Here is a 25,473-nt window from a genome sequence, read left to right as displayed (position 1 = left end):
TGGAAGAGGAAGACAATTTCAAAAGTGTGCTGCCATGAATCCCCAATTACATTAAATGAAATAAATTCCATGAACACTTTAAGAATAGTAAACAGATACTAATCAGACAGTAAATCTTGGGTGGAAAACATGAAGAATCAAAGATAGTAGGGCAGGGAGAAGATATGTGAGGAAATCAAAATCATACTTTCACCATATTATCACTTTCCTTAATGATCCTGCCTAGAATGTCATTGCTTGCCATGTTTTCTCTAATTCCTATTTATCCTTCATAAAACCTTCTAAAAAAAATCTAATGCCTCTATAAGCCCTACCTCTCTTTTCCTAGGTCTCCTACACATATCCATGCACAAATACACAGTGTACACACACATACATAGGCCAGGTTGTACTACCTCAGTTTCTCTGTGTTTACAGAGTACCTATGTAGATCTTTTCCCTGAGTGTATAATGTGTTGGCTGCCAGTTTCAGACTTTAGATTCAATTAGACATGGATGCTAATCCTAAACTGGCTACTTATTAACTTTGTGGCTTTAGAGAAGATACATCAATTCCTCTTCAGTAAAATAAAATACAGTACTTTCCTCTTATCCATGGTTTCATTGTTTATGGTTTCACTTATTCAGAATCAAACACCATCTGGAAGCAGATGATCTTCCTCCTGACATATAGTCAGGTCAATAGAGTAGCCCAGCCCTGCATCATAATGCTTGCATCATTCACCTCACTTCACTCATCACAAGGGAATTTTATCATCTCACATCATCACAAGAAGAAGGGTGAGTACAGTATGATATTTTAAGAAAGAAGGAGAGAGACCACATTCAAATAAATTTTATTATATTTTATCATTATTCTATTTTATTATTAGTTGTTAATTTAGTACTCTGCTTAATTTATAAATCAAACTCTATTATAGGTATTATAGGTATATGTATATATAGGAAAAAAAAAACAATATATAAGACTTGGTACTATCCATAGTTTCAGACATCCACTGGGGGTCTAGGAACAAATTCATGTGGATAATGGGGGACTACTGTACTATTTATATTTACTCCAATAAGGCTTTTATAGGTTTTAAATTAAGTGGGAAATATAGCACAGTGCTCAAGATACATACTACAGAGCCAGATTTCCTTAACTTGATCTACCAGTTACTAGCTATGAGATATCTGCCTCAGTTTCCTCATCTGTAAAATAGGATTCATAATCTCCTAGAATGAATTAGTGGATTCGTATAAGTGAATATAACTAGTCAAATACTTAGAACAGTAGCCTGGCACATGGTAAGTGTTATTATTACATTCATCATTGTTATTAAAGCATGGTGAAGTAAGGAGCTTGGCAAATCTTTTCCCCAAAGAACAACTTCAAAATAGAACTGCCAAAAATAACCATATCTGGACTCTGGAAACTGATTAAAGGCATATGGTGAGTTGTAAAACTTTGATTCAAGAACCTCAGTTAATAACACTTGGAATCTGTGGTGTTCTAGCTTAGGGCTGCTCTTACATATCCCTTCTCCCAAATTCTGTGGGTACCAATACTTCTAACAGGGCAGGGAAAACTATGAAAATCAGCAGCTTTGTTGCCACTGGAGAGGGACAACTTCATTTGGAGTAGCATCTGTGACAACCTCATGCTCAGAGGTATTGAAAATAATAATGATTTTGGTAGCAAATGTCAGGAAAAGTGAATCCTGCAGTAGCCTAAGGTAGCGATACTGGTTGGTGAAAGCTACAGACTGTCTAGACAAGCTTGAAGTTTAACAGGGAAACTTGTAGAATGAGTCATGGGAGGTCTTGATAGTTTTAACATATGACTGCCAGCATGGAACACTGAGAGCATATTTGACAGTCTGTAGAGACTGAAGAAGGTCCTAGTCATTTACATATTCCTGACTGAATATGAGACCTTTCACATATGTAGAGGAGTTCTAATAAGGTCTATTGAAAAATAAAATTTCCAACAGATTTGTATACTGCTTGAATTTGAACACATTTCCTAACCCACATGCAAATCCATTGGCAACTGTGCCTTACTGGCTTCAGGTGTTTAAATATAACCTCTAACCAATAATTGGCCCACCAATTATCTATGCGGATCTAGAGGCAACCATAGGAAGCCAAAAGTCCAAAAAGGATGAAAAAAAAAAAAAAAGGAAAGAGAGAAAGTAAAAGAAAACTCAAAAGAGACATCAGTAGCTAAACAATGCAGGGATGACAGACTCTACAGATCTAGCCCATAAATGTGACTAAATGAACACAAAAGATAAAAAGAAACAATTGGTGGAGAGGAAGAAACAATTCAGAATCAACCGTTGTTTTAACATATTATCATAAGGCTTATTTTAAAAAAGAAATGGTATAACATGCAGAGAAAGGTATGACTCATACACAAGAACATATGCACTAAATAGAAATTGTATTGAGGGATCCCAGATGTTGGAATTAGCAGATAAAAACTTGAAAGACGAAGCTGAGCTTTCCCTGTCCCACATTTACAACTAGATATCATACACATCCAACACAATCAACCAGAAAGCCTGGCAGAACAAACTCTACGGCTAAATATAGCAAAGAAGCTGCATCTGAAAGTTTGGGATGGTTAGAAAGGTTGAGGGAGGCTGCCTGCAGGATGGAGGGAGCTGTGAACAGGAAAGGGGGAGAGAAACAGGAGCTCACACCAGGGAACTCACATGAAGACGATTAATATCCATAACATTTGGCTTTAAAAACCAAAGGGGCTGAGTTCTATCAATTTTTAAAATCAATGGGACTTGGAGCTTCCAGCTTGAAACATCACCTGACTCAGCACTGGGTGAGCCTGGAGGGTGAGTGATAGCTGGGTCAATGCCTTAAAGAGGCCACAGCCTGAAAAAAAAAAAAAAAAAAGAGGCTACAGCCTGCACAGAGAAGCAACATAACAATGTCAGTTTACACAATGCTGGAGGAAGGGGAAGAAACAGGAAAACAGATCTATTCATACTAATTTTGGAGTGTGTTGGGGCACTTCTCCAAAAATGAGGAAGCTGGAAGGTGCCATTCTTCTCCCCGCCCCCAACATAAACACAGAGCCACCTGTGAGAGGTGGGGCTGCAGAGATACTTGCTATCCAACCTGCTAGCACTTCATCCTGCCCATGAGTTCTCCTGTCATCTCATCCACTCCAAGCTTGTTAGCCTTGGTCCTGGGCTCAGGACAAATTTGGTTAACACATGCACCTTGCCCAGCTGCTGGGTGTCATACCCAGCCATGTACCTTTAGCCCTTGACATGCTCCATGCCCCAGCCTTACATCCCTGGCTGCCTGTCTGCCACAAAGCTTTGGGGATCTGGCATAGGTCCAGTGGCACAGTATAAGTTTTTTTAACATCACCACCCTGCTCCCAAGTTCCTCCACAGGCACATCCCCTCAGAGCTGACTTGCTCAGGTCCGACTACCACCACAAGCACAGCCCACAACAGAGAGTCAGTGCAGACAACTGGATTGAAAGGAAAAGTGACTCAGACACAATAGAACAGTGTAAGCAACACACACAGGATATTCTTCTGAAGGGTCTGGTTCTGGTGAACAGGGGACACTGCACTGCAGGACACTCCAGGACTTTCTTCTTCATAGAGTCACTATTCTCAAGAGCAAAAGATAAAGCTAACATTCTTAACACAGAGAAACAGATACAGAGAGCCAGATAAAATGCGGCAGAGAAATATACCCCAAATGAAAGAACAGGACAAGGCCATGGCCAGAGATCTAAGCAACATGCCTGATAGAGAAGTTAAAGAAACAATCATAAGGATACTCGCTGGACTTGAGAAAAAAAATGTAAGACATGAGTGAGACCCCTACCACAGAGATAAGGAATAATGTAGCAGAGATAAAGGATACAATAAATGAAATGAGAAACACCCTTAATGGAATGAATAATAGGATGGAAGAAGCAGAGGAAGAAATTAGTGACCTAGAATACAGAGTAATGGAAAGTAATCAAGCTGAACAAATGAGAGAAAAGGAATTATACAAAACAAAAATAGACACAGCATATTCAGTGTATTTAAATGTAATGTTTATATTAAGTGCATTAAATGTAATAACATTCATATTAGAGGGGTCCCAGAGGAAGGAGAGAGAGGAAAGGAGGCAGAAAATTTATTTGAAGAAATAGCTGAAAATTATTTTTCTTTCTTTCTTTTTTTAAAGATTTTATTTATTTATTCATGAGAGATACATACAGAGAGAGAGAGGGGCAGAGACATAGGCAGAGGGAGAAGCAGGCCTCATGCAGGGAGCCTGACATGGGACTCCATCCCAGGTCTCCAGGATTAGGCCCTGGGCTGAAGGCGGCGCTAAACCGCTGAGCCACCTGGGCTGCCCTGAAAATTATTTCTGATCTGGGGAAAGGAAACGGATATCCAGATCCAGGAGGCATAGAGAACTCCCATCAAGATCAACAAAAGCAGACCCACACCAAGACATATTGTATTTAAATTGGCAAAATATAATGATAAAAAAATCTTAAAATTAGCAGGACAATAGAAGTCCTTAATTTACAAGGGAAGACCCATAAGGCTAGCAGATTTTTCAAGAGAAACTCTGCAAGCCAGAAGAGAATGGCATGATATTCAGAGTGCTGAATAGGAAAAATCTACAGTCAAGAATGTTCTATCCAGTAAGGCTATCATTCGAATAGAAGGAGAGATAAAGAGTTTCCCAGACAAATAAAAGCTAGAGTTTTTGAACATTCAACCATTTCTGCAAGAAATATTAAAAGGGATTCTCTGAGTGAAGAAAAGAGACCAAAAGTGATAGTATAAATGTAGGAAACACAAGAGCAGTAAAAAGGAACATTTCTGTAAAAAATTAGTCAAGGAACTAGAAAAAAAAAAGGGTGTAAAATATACTAACATATACCTAAAATGTGGGAAGGACAGGAAAAAAGAATGAATTCAAACTTAAATGACCATCAACTTAATATAGACTGCTATATGCAGATGAGGTTATGTAGAAACCTAATGGTAACCATATATCAAAAGCTACTAACAGATATACAAAAACTAAACAGGGATAAATCCAAATGTATCATTAAATAAAATCAGTAAAACATGAAAGATAGAAAGAATCAGAGGAAACCTTCAGAAACAAACACAGAACAAGTAATTAAATGGCAATAAATACATATCTATCAATAATTACTTTGAATATAAACATTCCAATCAAAAGACATAGGTTGAAACAATGGATTAAAAAAAAAGACCTAACTATATGCTGCCTACAAGAGACTCATTTTATACCTAAAGATACCTACAGACTGAAATGAGTGGATGGAGAAACATCTATCCTGCAAATGGACATCAAAGAAAGATAGCAATACTTACATAGGAGAAAACTAACTTTTAAAAAAAAGACTGTAATAAGAGATGAAGAAGGACAATTCAATGATAATAAACAGGACAATCCAAAAAGAAGATATAATAGTTTAAAATATTTATGTACCCAACATAGGAGCATCCAAATACACAAAACGGTTAATAACAAACATAAAGGAACTAATTGATAATAATACAATAATAGTAGGGGACTTTAATACTTACATCAATGGACACATCATCTAAACAGAAAATCAATAAGGAAATAAGAGTTTTGCATGACAAATTGGGATAGATGGATTTAACAGATATATTCAGAACATTCCATCCTAAAACAGCAGAATACACATTCTTTTCAAGTGCACAGGAAATATCCTCCAGAATATTAGCCCATAAAACAACCTCAAGAAATTAAAAAAGATCACTCATCTTTTCTGAACACAATGTTATGAAAGTAGAAGTCAACCACAAGATTAAGAAAGACCACGAATACATGGATGTTAAATAACATGCTACTAAACAATGAGTGGGTCAGTCAGGAAATAAAGGAATAAATTTAAAAAGTACATGGAAAAAATGAAAATGAAAATACAATGACCCAAAATCTTTGGGATGCAGCAAAAGGAGTCCTCAGAGAGAAGCTTATAACAATACAGAACTATCTCAAGAAGAAAAACCTCAAGCAAATAACCTAACTTTATACCTAAAGGAGCTAGACAAAGAACAACAAACAAAACCTAAAACCAGCAGAAGGAAGGAAATAATAAAATTAGAGCAGAAATTGATAACACAGAAACTAAAAATATAATAGAACATATCAATGAAACCAGGAGCTGTTTCTTTAAAAAACTCAATAAAATTGATAAACCTCTAGACACTTACTAAAGAGAGAGAGAGAGAGAGAGAGAGAAGGGACTTGAATAAATAAGATCTCAAATGAGAGGAAATAACCAACACCACAGAAATTATAAGAGAATATTATAAAAAACACTATGCCAATAAAGTGGACAACCTAAAAGAAATGGATAAAATCCTAGAAACATATAAACTACCAAAACTGAAACAGGAAGAAACATAAATTTTGAACAGACTGATAACCAGCAAAGACATTCAAGTGGTAACTGAAAAACTTCCAACAAACAAAAGTCTAGGCTTAGATGGTTCCACAGGAGAACAACATTATCCTGATACTAAATCCAGATAAAGACACCATTAAAACAGAACTATGGGCCAATATCCCTGATGAGCATAGATGCAAAAATCCTCAATAAAAGACTAGCAAACTGAATTCAACAATACATTTAAAGAAATCACTCACCACAATCAAGTGGAATTTCATGGGTTGAAAAGGTGGTTCAATATTTGCAAATCAATCAACATGATAAATCACATCAAAAAGAGGAGGAGGGATAAGAACCATATGACCCAGGTATTTGGGTGACTCGGTTAAGCATCTGCCTTTGGTGCAAGTCATGATCCTGGGGTCCTGGTATCAAGCCCTGAAGTGGGTTTGCTGCTCAGCAGAATCTGCTTCTCCCTTTCTCTCTGCCCCTTCCCCCTGCTCATGCTCTCACTCGCTTTCTCTAAAAGTAAAAAAAAAAAACAAAAAAAAACATATGACCATTTGAATAGATTCAGAAAGCATTTGAGAAAGTACAACATCCATTCATGACAAAAAGCCTCAACAAAGTAGGTTTAGAGAGAACATACCTCCCCAATATGATAAAGGCCATATATGAAAATCCCATACCTAATATCATCCTCAATGGAAAAAAAACAAAACAGAACAGAGTTTTCCTCCTAATATCAGGAATAAGACAAGGATGTCCACTCTTACCAATTTTATTTGACATAGTACTGGAAGTCCTAGCCACAGCAATCAGGTAATAAAGTAAAAAGGCATCCAAATTGGTAAGCAAGTAGTAAAACTTTTGCTATTTGCAGATGACATGATACTATATATAGAAAACCTGAGAGAGTCTACCAAAAACCTGCTAGAACTGATAAACTTAAAGTTGCAGGAGACAAAATCAATGCACAGATATCTGTTGCCTTTCTATACTCTATTAGTGAAATGGCAGAATGTGAAAAAAGAAAACAATCCCATTTACAATTGCCCCCAAAATAACAAGATACCTAGGAATAAACGTAATGAAAGATGCGAAAGACCTATACTCTAAAAACTATAAAATAGTGATGAAAGAAATTGAAGATGACACAAAGAAATGGAAAGACATTCCATACTAGTGGATTAGAAGAACAAATACTGATAAAATGTCTATACTATCTAAAGTCATCTACAGATTTAATGCAGTTTGTATCAAAATATCAACACAGAACTAGAATAAACAACTGTAAGATTTGTAAGGAACCACAAAAAATCCTGAATAGCCAAAGCAATATTGAAAAAGAAAAGCAGAGCTAGAGACATCACAATTCCAGACTTCAAGTTATATTACAAAGTTGAAGACAGGTGAATATAGAGAATCACATGTAATGAGAACAGAAATCTCCAAAGGAACCAGTGTCAGTATATGATACTGTGAACTGTAATTGATGAACTGTGAAGGCTCAGTGTGGACAAGTCTGAGAGTTAGGAACTCCAGAAGAGGGATGCCTGGGTGGCTCAGTGGTTGAGTGTCTGCCTTTCGCTCATGGCATGATCCCAGGATCCAGTATCGAGTCCTGCATCAGGCTCCATGTGGGGAGCATGTGTCTCTGCCTCTCTCTCTGTCTGTCTCTCATGAATAAATAAATAAATCTTAAAAAAAAAAAAAAAAAAAAACTTAAAAAGCCCCACAAACACCAGACGGGTTCAGTCAGTCCTTGGGGTTATACCAACACTGGTGAATTTTATCTCTGGTAAATCTAATGGACTCACAGTAAGGGCAGGAGACAACTCCTAGAAGCATCCAGCAGGGGGAGGGGCAAAGAGAACTTGAAACATGCCAGAGTATTCTGTTCTAAATAAGGCCTGCCCTGAGAAGAAATCATTTTACTAGAGCTTAACCTACATGGGGAAAGGAAATGTGAACTCCAGCATCCCTCTAGAGGTTCTGGACCATCTAGAGGGGGAACAACAGAGAAGTACTGGTGACATTTACAGTCCAAGGTCACAATCTCATGAAAAGACTAAACTAAATCATAAAAGTATGGATCATTATCCTTGCCCTGATACCTGACCGTTACATTACTGAAGGCCTATTTACTGCAGTTCCTTTTACCTAGTACATCACGTCCATCTTAACAAAAAATTACAAAGCATAATAAAAGGAAAAACACACAATTTGAAGACATTGGACAAGTTAAATAACCACTGTCAGATATGGCAGGAATGTTGAATATCAGACCAGTTCTTAAAAAAAAAATATCCTAAGAGGTTTAATGGAAAAAGTAGACAATATTCAAGAACAGATGGATAATCTAAGTAGAAAGATGGAAACTCTAGAAAACTGAAAAGGAATTCTAGACATAAAAACATTGTAATGGAAATAAAGAATGTCTTTAAGTGGTTTCATTAGTAGCTTGGGGATGGCTGAGCAAAGAATTTGAGGATATGGTAATAGAAACTTCTAAAACTGAAAGCCGGGCAGCCCAGGTGGCTCAGCGGTTTAGTGCCGCCTTCTGCCCTGGGCCTGATCCTGGAGACCCGGGATCGAGTCTAATGTCAGGCTCCCTGTATGGAGCCTGCTTCTCCCTCTGCTTCTTCCTCTGCCTGTGTCTCTGCCTCTCTCTCTCTGTCTTTCATAAATAAATAAATTCTTAAAAAAATAAATAAACTGAAAGCCAAAAACACAACAAAAAACAAAGACATAAAAAAACCCAAAATATTAAAAAAAAGTTGAGATACCTATATAAGAAGTAATGGGAACACGAGAAGAAGAAATGGAAAAAAGAAAAACAACCAGAAGCAATATATAAAGCAATAGGACTGAGAATTTTCCCAAACTGTCAGGCATCAAACCTCAGATCCAGGAAGCTCTGAAAAAACCAAGAAGGTTAAATGCTAAAAAACAAAACAAAACAAACAAACAAACAAAAAAACAAAAAAAAAACAAAAAAAACCTATAGCTGGGCATATCATATACAAATTTCAGAATTTCAAAGAAAAGAAAAAAAAATTGAAAGGGGGGGTATATTCCCTATAGAAGAGTAAATACTGGAATTACATTCAACTTCCAGAAAAGATGCAAAATGTTTTAAATATAAAAGAAAACAAAAACACGGACTTCTGCACTCTGAGGAATCATCTTTCAAAAGTGCAGGAGAAACATACACTTTCTCAGACAAAAAAGAAAAATTGATTAAATGTGTTGCCAGTAGACCTGCTTTGCATGAAATGTTAAAAGAAGTTCTTCAGAGGGAAAAAAAAAATGATAAAGTGTAGAAAAATGGACCTTCAAAGAGAAAGGAAAAATATCAGAGAATACGTAAAACAAAACATGTATTTTTCTTATTCTTAATTGATCTAACAGATAACAGTTTTTTAAAAAAAAAGTAAACAATATATTTGATTATACTTATACCTCTATGGCTAGATAGATGTATCAGTAAGGACTTAGCTGAACTCAACAGTACCATTAACTGTCGACAATTAACATCTATGCAGTATTTCATCCAAAAATAGCAGATTACACATTCTTCTCAAGCTCACATAAAACACTTACCAAGATAGACCACATTATGAGTCGTAAACCACACCTTAACAAGTTTATGAAGTAGAAATTATACAACGTCTGCTCTTAGACCACAAAGAAATTAAACTAGAAATCAATAATAGGAAGACAGTTTGAAAACCCCTCAAATTTAACTTGAATATTAAATAACGTCCTTCTCAATAACACATGAAGAAATCTCAAGAGAAATTTTAAAATACTTTGAACTAAATGGAAATGAAAATACAACTTAATAAAATTTGTGGGAGGTGTAGAAAGCTCGGCTCAAAGGGAAATCTATAGAACTGAATGCATATACAAGAAAAAAAGACCTGAAATGAATAGCCTAGCCGAGTGTAGGAAACCACAGGGACAGTACAGTGTGAGCTGTAACATGGTGCTGCTAGCGTCCCTAAGTCCAACATGGGGAGGTGGTTTACCAGAACACACAGAGAGCCTTGCAGGCACCACCATTTCCTCCGCCTGTTTCCTCCCACTGCTGAACCCAGTTAGAAACCTGAGGACACAGAGGCCTGTTGCCCTAACTATACAAATCAGCCTCCTTGACAAGGAGCAGAAAGTTAATTTAGGAAAGGAAGTGGAAAATAAATGAAAATATCAGTACAGGGGATCCCTGGGTGGCACAGCGGTTTGGCGCCTGCCTTTGGCCCAGGGCGCGATCCTGGAGACCCGGGATCGAATCCCACATCGGGCTCCCGGTGCATGGAGCCTGCTTCTCCCTCTGCCTATGTCTCTGCCCCCCCCCCCCTCTCTCCCTGTGACTATCATAAATAAATAAAAATTAAAAAAAATATATCAGTACAGTAGGCCAGGGCATTGCCAACTAACAGGATGAAGAAATGTGACATTGCAGGGCCCAAAGATGGGGAACGGCTCTCACCTTAACCCTTTGAAGGTGTTCCACCCCCGCCATCCCCCCACCCCCCACCCCCCACACCTCCTATCTTCCTGACTGCACTGCCACTCACCTCCTCTCCTAGCCCTCTTCACACCATTATTTAACAAAGTGTCTCACCAGCTCCGGAGACTCCCCAACCTCCCTGACCTAGAAAGGGTCCAGCCCCTTTGCACCTTCTATAGTCGCACAACCACTGCCCTCAGGCAGTAGCGTTTGAGACTAAATGGAATGACAAGCAGCCTAGATCAGGCTGCAGCAGAATTTGGGCTTGATCTTTACAGAGAAAGTTACCTTTTTTACTTATCTAAATTGTGACAGGGAAACTTTACACACAAAAATCAGTGATCTTTAAAGAGTGCTCTTACCTCATTTAATCTTAAAAAAATCCTCTAAGATAGCTATTACTATCTTTATTTCAAGCATCTGGATCAGAATCCCAGTAAGCTTGCAGCAGAGCCAGAACCCTTAAGAGGGCCACGTGACTTCACTCCCTCGTCACTCGCTCCTAACCATTACAATTAGTATCCTAATTGTTATTCATTTCTGAACATCTGCTTTGATTTTGCCTTTCAGGGCTCTAGGAGGGATATTTTTAAAAATTTACAAATGGCTCAAAATTTTTCAGTAACCCTTTGTGACTAAATTTTAGTTTTATCACATTGTGTTTAGAAAATTTGACTAAATGGTTCTACTTTCAGGAATTTATCATGGTTTACTTTAAGGCCTAATAGTAGGGTCAACTTTTGTATTTGTTCCTCAGAAGGTTGAAAAAAAGTTACCAAGTTTAAATAGTTTTAACACAAATTAAAAAGCAGATATTGTCAGTGCACCCAGATGGTTCTGGTTAAGGCCTGGCTCTTGATTTCTGCCCAGGTCATGATCTTAGGCCTGGGATCCAGCCCCATTTCAGGCTCCCACTCAGTGTGGGGTCTGCTTGGGATTCTCTCTCTCTCTTTCTCTCTGTCTCTCCTCTCCTCCTGCTCCTCCCCTGCTTATACATGCTCTCTCTCTTTCTCTCTGAAGTAAATAAATCTTTTTTTAAAAAAGTAAAAGGCAGATATTGTCAGACCAGATAAAAAAGATTCAGCTACATCTTGTCAATTATAAGCTGCCTATTTTTAATGTAATGGAAACAGATTGATTAGAAAGAAAAGGATACAGTGGTAGTAAACATTTCTGTAGTGCTTATTCTGTGTCAACAACTGTTCTAAGTACTTTATATGAATAGCTCATTTATCAACCATTGTATGAGGGATGTACTATTACTATGGCCAGATACAGATAAAGAGAAACTAACTTATCCAAGGTCACACACTGTTCATATGAAGTTTGTATTTTTATATTTACAGAGCATTCAGTTACCAGGAACTTAGCATGAACAATGTTGTAATAGAGCAAAAAATATACATGTTTTTGTGTATGTGTACAAATTTTGCTTTTCTATACCACTCAATATACATAGCCTTCAAAATATATTAAAATCAAGTTTTATGCCAATAAATCTATAAACCTATGAGCTATAAAAGCAAAAGGGCATTTGTCTATGTAAAACAGTAGTCTTCTAAATTGCTAAAACAAGGAAAAAAGGTTAAAAAGGTAGAAATGAGATGAACCTACTAACACTAATTAAAAGAAAGCTATAATGATGATATTAATATCAGACAAAGTAGATTTCATAGGAAATACTATTACCAGAGATAAATGATGAGCTGATTTATTAAGACGATATAAAGATTATCAGTGTTTATGCTCCAAATAAAAAGGTTCAAAGGACATGAAACAGAATTGATTAGAATATCAGGAGAAACAAATAAATCCACAAATATAGGTAAAGATTCCAACATCTCTCTTTAAGTGTTTGATAGAATAAGTACATAGTCACTCGGTAAGGATTTAAAGCCCTTGAACATTATCAATATACTTATCTAATTGGCAATTATGGAACATTCTATCCAGTAACAACAGGACATACGGTCTTTTAAAGTGTACCCAGAATGTTTACCAAGATAAAGGCACATTCTGGGCCATAAAACAATTCTCAGTAAACTTAAGAAAAGATTGAAGTCATACAAAGTACATTCTCTGTCCACACAGAATTAAAGTGGGAATCAATAACAGAAAGAAAAAATAAATAATCTAAGCCTCACCTTAGAAAAAGAAGAGCTAATTAAATCCAAAGTAAGCAGAAGCAAAGAAATAAGAAACAATAGAGCAGAAATTGGTGAAATTGGGGGAAAAAAAGGAAATCAATAGAGAAATATCAATAAAACCAAAAGAGAATTCTTTAAAAATATCAATGAAATTGATAAGTCTCTAGCCAAGCAAAAATATGAGAAAAAGAGAGTTGATATAAATTACTAGAATTAGCCAGGAAAGATGGGACATCACTATGGATCCCATGGACATTAAAAGGATAATAAAGGAAAAGTATGAACAACTGTATGCACCTATCAATCTGATAGCCTAGATGAAATAGACCATTTTCTTGAGAGGCACAATCAACCAAAACTCACAAAAGAGGAAAGAGACGATCTGAAAACACATTTTTTTCTATTAGATAAATTGAATTAATTATTAACAACCTTCTAAAATAGAAAACACCAGATCCCGATGGGCTTACTAGTGAATTCTACCAAACATTTAAGGAAGAAATTATACCAATTCTCTGAGATTTCTTCTAGAAGTTAGAAGTGGAGAGAACACTTCCTAATTCTACAAGGCCAGTATTACCCTAATACCAAACAAGACAAAAAATTAGAAAAAAAAAATAGCTATAGACCAACAGCTCTCATAAACATGGCTGTAAAAATACTCAAATATTATTTATATCACTGTCCTCTGCATAGCACTCATTATAATCATATTATATTTTAATTGTTTATTTGTGTTTTCCTATTCCATTACATTTCAAGCTCTCCAACGGCAGGAATTATGCCTTACTTATTGTTCTGTATGACTATCTACCATAGTCATATGGTAGATATGGTATATCGTAGATTTTCAAAAATATATGTTACACTGAACTTTGTCAGATCCAAAACTTCCAGGTTGGGAGAAATCACAGAGGTCCTCAAAACCAACTTCAGAAGCTCAGAAAGTTCTACACATTAAGTAAGTGAATACTTGCTGCTTAGAGACATTATTCCCACCTAGATCCCCAGAGTTATAGGCTACAAATAAAAGTGATAGAGAATGGATTTCATAAAGTATATTTATGTAATCAATTTGTCAACATGATCAGCTTCAATAAAATAGTGGAAATAGTGGTATGCTGAGCATAATAGTAAGGCTGTAAAACTACTTTTGAAGCAAAAATAAGCTTAATTAAGTTAACTATACATACCACTTACCTGCTAGTAGCATAAAAATAAGTATGAGTAGCAATTATTGATAAATATCTTTCTGAAAAAATTTAACAACCACTTAGTTGTTTATTTCAACTTGTTTTCATCCTTGTAACTAGAATATATTATGGTGAGTCCTATGGGCGTTCATTAACTTCATTTGACACTGATGTTTAAAGGTTTTACTAAAGGGGACCCTGGGTGGCTCAGTTGGTTGAGCATTTGCCTTCAGCTCAGGTCAAGATCTTGGGGCTCTGGGATCAAGCCCCCCAGTGGGCTCTTTGCTCAGCAGGGAATCTGTTTCCCCCTCTCTTTCTGTGCTTGCTCTCTCTTAATAAATAAATAAAATATTAAAAAAATAAAGATTTTGCTAAAGTTATCTTTGGGGATATATATGTGTATATATATGTGATATATATGATATGATATATATATACAAATGTATGATATATATATACAAATCATATATTTATAAATATCAGTGTTAAGATGTAAATGTTTCCATCTGAAATAAAGTGATAAAATGATAACATTCTTCCTTACTAAAAATTGGTAAGAATACAGAATGTGATAGCAACATATGCTTGTTAGAATAGCCATCACCAAAAAAAAAACACATGATAACAAATGCTGGCCTGGATGAGGAAAAAAACGAAGCCCTTGTACAACTTTGGTTGTACACAGTTGGTATATACAGTATGAAAAACAGAGTGGAGTATCCTCAAAACATTAAAATAGAACCACCATATGATCCAGCAATTTCACTTCTGGGAATATATCCAAAGGTAACAAAATCACTGACTGGGGGAGATATCTGCACCCCATGTTCACAGCAGCATGATTTACAATAGCCAAGACATGGAAGCAACCTAAGTGTCCATCGATGGATGGATGGATAAAGAAGTTATATAATCTGCTCCATTCACTTAGTTATGAAGTCCTTTTTTTTCAATCATTAAAGTACTTCTTATTATGTATAATAAACTATACTAAAAAGAACAAAATTGCAGAATCAAGAACTGTTCTCTCCACTTCTAACTTCTAGAAAAAAATCCCAGAGAATTGGCATAATTTCTTCCTTAAATGTTTGGTAGGATTCACTAGTAAACCCATCTGGATCTGGTATTTTATATTTTAGAAGATTATTAATTATTAATTCAATTTGTTTAATAGAAATTGTGTGTACGTGTGTGTGTGTAATGGAATACTATTTAGCCATTTTTTGACAACATGGGTGGACTTTAAAGGCATTATCCTAAGTGAAAAATATCAGGCAAATACTATATGATTTCACTTATATGTAGAACAACAACAAAAGTCTACTCATAGAACATGAGATTAGACTTATGGTTTCCAGAGGCAGGAGGTTGAGAAGGGGGAAATGGAGAAAGATGGCCAAAAGGTACAAACTTCCAGTTATAAGACAATAAGTACTAGTGATGTTCAACAAGATGACTATAGCTAACACTGCTACATGATACACAGGAAAGTTAAGAGAGTAGATTCCAAGAGTTCCCTTCACAATAAAAAACCTTTTCTCCCTTTATTGTCTTCTCTTTTTTCTTTTCTTTTTATATCTATATGAAAAGATGAATGTTAGCTAAACCTGTTGTGGTCATCATCACAAAATACGTAAATCAAACCATCATGTTGTATGCTTTAATCTTATATAGTGATATACACCAATTATTTCTCAATAAAACAGGAAAAAGTAGAAACGAATGGTAAGGGGATCCCTGGGTGGCTCAGCGGTTTAGTGCCTGCCTTCGGCCCAGGGCATGATCCTGGAGTCCCGGGATCGAGTCCCACGTCAGGCTCCCTGCACGCAGCCTGCTTCTCCCTCTGCCTGTGTCTCTGTCTCTCTCTGTCTCTCATGAATAAATAAATAAATAAATAAAATCTTTAAAAAAATGATAAGAACAGAGTTGATATACCCTTATTATATTCATTATCTTTATAATACTTTGCCAGATATCTAGGCTTATTAAAGAAGACAAATAAAATGCAGTTCCTATTTTCAGAGCACACATTCAGTTTCAAAGGCCACTTGAAGGTGATTTGTCAATTTTCTTTGAAATCACAGGGCTTATAAAGATTCAGAGGCAGTATACTTGTATGGATTTTATCCCTTGTCAACACAAGGAATGAAAGAAGCCTCCCTTTTGTTTGAGCTATGAATCAAAATTGACCAAGGACTATTTTACCCAATTGCTGTTTTGGAATTCAGGCATTTTAAAACCAAAAGAGAAAATGCACTCTAAACTAACAAGGACTATGCCTTAAGGGGGTTTTTCCCTTAAGGGAAAAACTAGTTACTAAGCATTCCTGGTATTGTCATCAGCAGAATTTACCCAAATGAGCATTATTCCAGGTAGAAAGAATGGTGACAGCTTTATACCTCTTGTCTATTCGAGTCAATGAAGAGCATCTATTTAGAGGGTTCATGGTAAAGGCCTTCAAAATACTTAACTATTAATTCATAGAATAAGACTATTCCCTTCATCATATATATAACTGCCTTAAACACAGGATTAAAAATAGAAAATATTCAACATAAGGTAAATTGCCTTGGCAACGTGGCATGTGTTCTTCAGAAGAAATCTTTAGAAAGACTCTGAAATGTAACCACTACTGCCTAAAATCTTTGCAGAATACCCACAGCATTCAGCTTTCCCAATATCAAATAGGATACAATTACTGTTGTTGGTTTCCAGTCAACATTCAAAGTCATTTTAAATGCAGATTCCTATAAACTTGCCAGTATTCAAATAGACAGGCGGTCTTGTGAGAACGTTTTTGACCAAGGATTCAGTTACTAGAGCAGGAAAAACATTTTGGGATCTTGAGGGAGCCACTCAGACTCAAAAATAAAGCAGTTATATGCTTTATGTGTATATGTTTATATGAGGGTGTATATAGGGAAAAACATTTGAATAATCAATATATTTGGCCACCTAAAATCTGAATTTTAGAAAACTTAAAATTTAGAATTATTATTATTTTAAATTTTATTTAAATTCAATTTGCCAACATATAGTATAACACCCAGTGCTCATCTCATCTTGTGCCCTCCTTAATGCCTGTCACCCAGTTACTCCTTTCCCCCCCACCTCCCATCCCTCCTACAACCCTTCATTTGTTTCCCAGAGTTAGGAGTCTTTAGAATTATTTTTAATTGTTTAATTACAGATATATTTTTAAGTGATAAATCGTTAGATTTCATAATAGTATCCCAAGTTGTTCTCACATACGTTACTATGAGATAATGGTTTTGGTCCCTGTTTTATATATGAAGAAACTAGGGGGCACCTGGGTGGCTGGGTTAGTTAAGTGTCTGCCTTTAACAGAGGTCATGATCATGGGGTTCTTCGATCAAGTCCTGTCTGAAGCCCTGCCTGGAGCCCTGCGGCAGGCTCCCAGCTCAGCACGGAGTCTGCTTCTCCTTCATTCTCTGCCCTTCCTCCCACCCCATTTATGCTCTCTCTCTCGTGCTCTCTGTCTGTCTCCCTCAAATAAATAAAATCTTTTTAAAAAATGAGGAAACTGAAGCTTAGTGAGATTAAGTACCACGTCCAAGTTTAGCTAAGAAGTTATTGAGTTGAGATTAGCATTCATATTTTTTGACTCTTGGTTCAGGACTCCTTTTGCAAACCTGGGAACTTCAAGGAATTTTCATAAGCTTTGCAAGAAAATGTTTTCCCACTGAGCTAATATTGGAATAAAAACTTTAAACAAGACTCATTCCTTATAAAAACTGTCTTCAAAATTGCAACCCCAAAGCCACAGCTCTCCCAAAATATTCCCTTCTGCTCCTCCTACTTTTCCAACAGAAAAGTGTTGGCAAAGAGTTACTTTTTTTTTTTTTTTTTTGCCAAAAAACACTCTTAAAGGAGCAGCCCAGTAAGCCAAAGAGTAGTGATTATTAGGGGGGGAGAAAAGCAGTCTGTAAAAAAACCCTCAGTGTACCTGCAATAATCATCCATAGTGCCTTTCTTGAAAGATTTTAGAAGTGTCACTGAATCATCTGCCTTACTAAATTCAAAGTTGAACCAAGCAGTAGGAATGTATGCAATGAAGCCCATTAACTAATACAATTTACCCATTCAAATAAATAATTAATCAATTTATCCATTTAATTAACTAATTAATTAATTAATGATGTGTGCAGTACTATAGGTTCAAATAGGGTCAATGCTAATGTGCTAATGTTAGGACCACTGAATGGTCAACGTTCATGTAACTTCCAAAAATCTTGGAGACTAGTATAAAAACAGGCAGCACAGTAAGGTAAGTGTTATGCTAAAGGTGGAAAGATAGTGCTGGGAGTCCATAAAACATGCACATGGCCGTGACTGGAGGAGGTATCCAGGAAAAGGTTTTGCAGCGATAGTAATGCTTAAACAGCCTAGAAGAATGAGGAGGCAATAAAACAATGAATTAAGGAGAGGGGAAGTATACTCTCAAGGTCTAGATAAATGGCTCAACATACATAAAGATAAAGAGAAAGACACGAAGAGCATCCTGGATGACAAGGAATTTGCTACTATTAGAAAATGTTACAAAGTTTAAATTTGTAGTTTCCAAATAACATCTGATTTAATATACCCTATTGTTATGCAGTTGGATTTGAAATTAAAAGCCAATTTAAACCATGTATGTAAGGCACATAATTTTCCTGAAATAATTCAGGTTGTAAATTTTTATGTTGCTAGAACTTGAAAATTCTTCTTTCAGAAATGAAATTGGCTAGTATATCCAAATGGAATAGCAACTGCTTGGATTTCTTTTAGGGACCCACAAGGGATTCCTGACTGGGAGATTTGCCATGATCTGCAACACTCTGGGACTAAAATGAAGGGGTAGTCAAGTGGCCCTTCTTCCCACTCAAACATTTCTTCCAAGAATGGCTTCCTTCTTCTTCCCTCACTTCCTTGTCAGTTGGTAAATTTCTTGTAAGATTTCAGATAAGTAAGAAATAGCTGTATACTACAAACAATAGTTGGAGATACCAGTTTATTGAGAGAAATAGAAAAATAAATAGACAATATTGTGTTACTAAAATAGGGATAATGTTCATTAATTAAACATGTACTGAGTAGTCTTTGATATAATTTTAAGGGAAGGACAAAAAACAACCAGCCCCCCCCCCCAAAAAAAAAATGATAAAAAAGCAAAAGTTTGTCCATTTAAATTGCAGTCTAGTTTGTGGTATAGGAATCAGAAGACCCATAGTATCTATCTAATCCTGACCCTATTGCCATCCAAACATGTGATCTGAAGAAAGTCCAATCTTCTATTTTGTTTCAGTTTTTGAATCTATGATTCTAGTATCTGAGTTATAATTGCTACTGTTTTGTTTCTGTTTTTATTTTTTAATATCCAAAATATTTACAAATATCAGGAATTTCACTTTTAAGACTAAAGGAAAATGATGGTTTATGTGAGCTTGGCAAAGTAGGACTCCACACAAAATTATTCAAGTCAGCTATCTAATCTTTCCTCTCTAGTTCTCTGTATCTGATTTTAGCTGGAAATCAAAGAGGCAAAAATAATTTGGAAAAGCTTGGCCCATAAAAGAAAAGATCACCAAATCTTTGGCCAACATGGGTTACCACTCTCATGAGAATTACATTATAAAACTACAGTAGAACATCCCTTTACTAAGAAAACTTTGCCCAAACTTCCTCAAAGTTAAAGGGGCATTTAAGTGGGAACTAGAAAAGCCAGATTGTTAATAAACTGTTATAAATCTCCAAAGTTAGAACTTTCTGAAATACTTTATCATACTAATTATGATGCTTTCTTAAAGAAAAGCCTTAGCTGGAAGAAATAGCTTAGATTAAATAATCCCAGCAGGGATCCTGGAACAGATGGTTATTAGCTAATAAATCATAATTGACAAGTGAATACAGTCTGTTACTTGAATCTGCAAAGTGAGTAGGGAAAATGGTGGTAGTGGGGAAAAGAGAAGAACTGTGGACATTTAGTTCAGCTTCAAATTCTGGCAGCCAACTCAAGAATAAACTGTAACTTTGTATATAGAAATTTCTGTTAAATCTGTCACTGAAAACTTAAAAAAAAATAATGCTGAGTATACAGTAAACCAAGCATGGAGTAACATCTTAGAATTTCCCTGGGCTATTATCAACTAGCTCCATTTCTATTATGGAAGCGGGCCACTCTGATAACACTGGGTGGATCTGATAGAACATAAATGAAGATTTAAAAGGACATAAAATGTTAGGTTAGTTCAAAGTATGCCATTAAGATACTAGCTGTCCATGAAATCCTGAATTTTATGTAAATGGGATTATACAATATGTACTCTCTCTGTCTTGATTCAGTAAGATTATTATTAATGGAGTCTAGTAAAAATAAGTTATCCCTGGAGAATAATATATTAAGACAACACTCCACTGCCTAAACATGACAGGAGCATAGGAGGGGAACACTTGATACAACCATGGATCTAAAGAGTGACTCAGCAAAACTAATTTTAGGAAAAGACAACCAGCTCCTTCTGCTACTGTTAGATTGACTTGCTTTTTTTCACCCATGATGGGTAAGTGATCTACATATATAACCAAAATAAAACAAAGAAGAAATCTCCCATCCATAAAATTATGACAGTATAGTTAAAATACAATGAACTTACATTGCCATTTTTTATTTGCTCTGCAGGGAAAAAAAAATAAGGATATCCCATTAAATAATCCAGGACTACGGCAATGACATTCATGTCATCCAGGAAAAAGAATCAAACACAAACCATTAAAATGACTCCAAAAGATCAAGAAACTATTGAATATGTAAAAAAAATATACCCTACATGGGTAATATTTCAAACTACTAGGCTTAAAAAGATTTTAAAAAATTTAACAAAATGTCCTATATCAAAGAAAAACTAAAGCAACCTAAGTATCAACAACAAAAGCAGGGCTCATTATTAACTAAAAGAGTTTCTAAAGCTAAGTTACCTCCCAAATGCCTACTCAGTTAAATGACAAAATAAATAGCCAGTATTTTGTTAGCACCTGATGTGTGCCAAACAATTCTGGGCACTTTTCATGGGTCAGCCTAGAGGTTCTAAAATATTTTCACTAAAATACGTAATGGCTACAAAATAATTGAATTTGAGGATGTAGAATTTGGAAGTACAGCTTACAGATTGCTTCCCTAAACCCTTCTCAAAGTAAATTGTCTCATACTTCATCTTTTAAAAGTACGTATTTTCCAAATATACTATTAATATACTTCTCCTTTAGGCCAATGAGCTATTTTTTTCTTTGGTTTGAGGACCATTTTGAAGGTTTACCCATAAGTATAGCTATTCTGACTTGTTAACTAGTTTTAGCTTCACATGTACACTATGAAGTAAATACTATTACCCCCATCTTCTAAATGAGGACATGACTAATCCAAGGTCACACAGCTACTAAAAGGTAGAGAATATATACATATATATATACATATGTATATATATATGTATATATATTTTATTTTTAAAGAAATTGAAATGTCCTGAATGGCCTCTAGCTGACAGTTTACTCTAGTTGTGGGAGAACACAGGGAAATGAATAGTAAGACAATAGTATTATCTTACAGATAATGTAACACCAAAAAATCAGAATATAGTTTGAATGCATTTGTAAATAATTTCACATATTAAAAAAAAAGACACAAAACTGTGACAATTATTATAAATACTCAAATAAATGTTATATCAGAATTATATCAGGTAAAAATATAGAACAGAGGGCCAACACTTCATCACTGCTGGAGAATGGGAATTTACACAACAAAAACAGAGGTAAGTCAGGTAGGAAACTGTATCTGCATGTGGTTTAGAATATGAAAAAAAATACAGATAAATGGTGCTTAGATCAACCATATATCTGTATGGACAAAATTGAATGTCAATATTTACCTTGCATCATCTAAAAAATAATTTGTTATAGATTAAGACCTATATGTGAAAGTTAAAACTATAAAATTCATAGAATAAAACATTTTTTAAAAAAGTTTTAAAAAAACTTAATGACTTACAGATAAGCAAATATATTTCAGAATGCAAAAATCACTAACCCCAAAATTTGATAAACTGGGCCTCATAAAAGTCTGAACCTCTTTTTGTCAAAAGTCACTGTTAAGAATATGAAAATGCAAGTAATAGTCTGGGAAAAAAATGGAACATAAATACCAAAAAAATTGCATCTTGAATATATATATATCCTTACAAATAAAAAAGTTAACACAATACAGTTTTTTAAATGGGAAAATAGTAGCTTCCTATTACTTCCTAAGTAACTTGGAAAATGGTGTTTGACTGGAAACTGTATGGTTGAAGATAAAATGATCTGTACACTGTATATAAACACTGCACTCTAATTGGTAAATTTGTTTCTCATAACGATTTCAATAAAAAATTTCAAAACTACTTTATATATACACTGGTATTGAGTAAATTTATGGTAGATGGCAGGTGATGGTCTTCTCACTGTGTGAGAGAGAAATTACAGAGAAGCACGAAGAGAAATGTAGAACAAACCCTGTAATTGCAAGAGTGGGGGACACCAATATGAACTTACATTCATATAAAGATTCAACATACAAATGGACAGATATAAAAATTAAAGATACTATGTCTATATGTGGGTTAATACACACATAGTAACCAGTTCTTTCCTTTTAAAGAGAATAAAAACACTACTTTAACCAAATGATAAAGGTTAATATCATTAGAAATGTTATGTGGAGATCACATATGCCTTTATACCATGTAATGAGAGCACCTGAACTCTGCAGTATTTTTTCCAACAATCCATAACTCCATTGTAATCAGAAAAGAAAAAAAAATCATACAAATATAGATTGGGCTTATCCTACAGGATACCTGTCAGTATTCCTCAAGATCATCAAGGTTATGAGAAACAAAAAAAGACTGAGAGATTGTCAGACTGGAGGACATGGAGTCACAGGACAAATAAATGCAAAGCGGAACCTTGGAATGAATCTTGGAAGAAAAAGTTTACATTCATGGACAATCTGCTACAATTCAACGGTCTGGAGTTCAGTATAGTAATGTACCAATGTTGGTTTCTTCACGTTGACAAATATACCATGGTAATGTAAAATGTAATCAACGGGAAAAACTGGCTAAGAGGTATATAGGAACTCATTCTATCATTTTTTAAGCTTCCCTATAAATCTAAAATTATTCCAAAATGAAAAGTGTATTTTTAAAAAATAGGCAAAGATTTGGACTGACACTATACAGCATACGATATATGAATAAGCAATACATACATGAAAAGATTGTTAGTCACAAGGGAAATGCAAATCAGAACCACAATGAGATGTCACTACACACTTACTGGAATGGCTAAAATTAAAATACTAACAATATAAAATGTTGGAGAGAATGCAGAGCAACTTGCTCTTTCATGCATTGCTGGTTTAAAATGGAACAACTGATACTGAAAACTGTTTGGTAGGTCCTTATTCAACACCGGCAGTTTCTCATTTTGTTAAACATATACCTACCTAATGATCCAAAAATTCTACTTTCAGGTATGCCTACACAAAGATTAACACAAAATCTTCATTGCCACTTTATCACAATAGCAAAAAAACTAGAAACTGAAATATTTATTAACAGGAAAATGGATAAACTGAAATACTCATATAGAAGAATACTACTTAGAAATAAAAAGCATGGGCAGCCCGGGTCGCTCAGCAGTTTAGCGCCTGCCTTCGGCCCGGGGCGTGGTCCTGGAGACCCGGGATCGAGTCCCATGTCGGGCTCCCGGGGTGGAGCCTGCTTCTCCCTCTGCCTGTGTCTCTGACTCTCTCCCAAGAATAAATAAATAAAAATCTATAAAAAATAAATAGCACAAGTACTGGTACATGAAACAATATGGAAGAATCTTAAAATCATTATGTCGAGTAAAAAAACACTAGACATAAACAAGTATATATTACATGATTCTACTCTTGTGAATTTAAGGACAGGCAAACTAATTCATGGAGAGAGAAATCAGAAATCAGAATACTGGTTGCTTCTGAGAGGGCATGGACTGAAAAGGACAGGGTATTTTCTAGGGTAATGGCAGTATTCTGTATCTTGATTTCGGGTACATTTGTCAAAACTCAGCAAACTGCACTTTGGGATTTGTACACTTTGCTATATAATAATTATAACTCAATTTTTAAATTCAGGTAAGGAATAGAAAGGATCTGATTCAACTCTTAAATCAGGCTGGTAAAGTATACCTTTAGATGAAACAAGAACAACTATAGATACAGAATTAACTAACTGGAAACTATGTGTCTCTTAACTCTCACTGGAGAACAAACTAAACTAAACTAAAATAAAATAGATGCACAAAGCCTTCTCAGAATCTCCTTTTTATTTTTTTGTAATTAAGCCCTCTCATTTTATTTCTATATTCCTCTCTTATGGCATTTCCATTATAGAATAGAGATGGATGCAAAGGACAATCTACTTCACCCGAGGAATTGAATATTATTCTACTTGTAATTCACTCTTCCCCTACCCTAATCTAAGACTAGTGCCATATCTTGCACCAGAGAAGCTTACAAAAAATTATCTTGAATAATTTTTAGCAGGTAAAAAAAGAAGGCAAAGACAAAGACGAAGAAGAAGAAAGCAAGACTTATAGATATATAATAGTAGCTTATCTCCCAAATTTTCCCTACTGTTTTAGGAAAAAAACAACACACACACAAATAATAATAATAAAAATAGAAGACAAAATTTTCAACTAAGAGAAAATAGACCTTTTATTGTAACTATGTCTAAAATGATTTTATCTACTGTTACGACCTCTAAGAAACTCAGGCTGTAAGAATTAGATTTAATTCTGTAGAAAATCTCTTCTGTTAAAGAAGAAAAAAGGGCTAATTATATTCGGACATTTGTTTGTTGTGGAAATAGACATATTTATCAAAATGAAATAAACTAGATTGCTTCAACGTTTCCAAATTTAGCATATATACTATACTTCCACTCTATATAAAGGAAAGAGAATGTATGTATGTAAATCTTCAAGTGAAAGCTCAAGGGACTCAATGCATCATGCATAAACAGGCCAAGATGCTGGTTTCATTATGACCCATTTACACTGAGCACTATTTACTTCATGCAGGCTGTTCTGTTTTTCTAT

General features: G+C 35.3%; 1 protein-coding gene and 1 long non-coding RNA gene across 35 annotated transcripts in view; one reads left to right on the top strand and one right to left on the bottom strand.

The window, feature by feature from the left end:
- Nucleotides 1-25,473, bottom strand: part of DLG2 (discs large MAGUK scaffold protein 2) — a 1,976,108-nt gene that overhangs the window by 654,820 nt on the left and 1,295,815 nt on the right. The window lies entirely within an intron of this gene.
- The window catches only part of LOC112642085 (uncharacterized), a 118,243-nt gene continuing 93,412 nt past the window's right edge, over nt 643-25,473 (top strand). Inside the window, exon 1 of one of the 5 annotated variants that reach the window (XR_007404665.1) lies at nt 643-780. This is a non-coding gene — a long non-coding RNA (uncharacterized LOC112642085). Of the gene's footprint in view, nt 781-13,974; nt 14,055-25,473 lie in introns of those variants that run through there. The other 4 variants (XR_007404662.1, XR_007404663.1, XR_007404664.1 and 1 more) reach the window with 4 other exon arrangements.

This window comes from Canis lupus, chromosome 21 (genome assembly GCF_003254725.2).
Source record: "Canis lupus dingo isolate Sandy chromosome 21, ASM325472v2, whole genome shotgun sequence".
NCBI lineage: Eukaryota > Metazoa > Chordata > Mammalia > Carnivora > Canidae > Canis > Canis lupus.
Note: the sequence above shows the minus strand (reverse complement) of the source record. Positions and strands in the feature narration are given on the sequence as shown.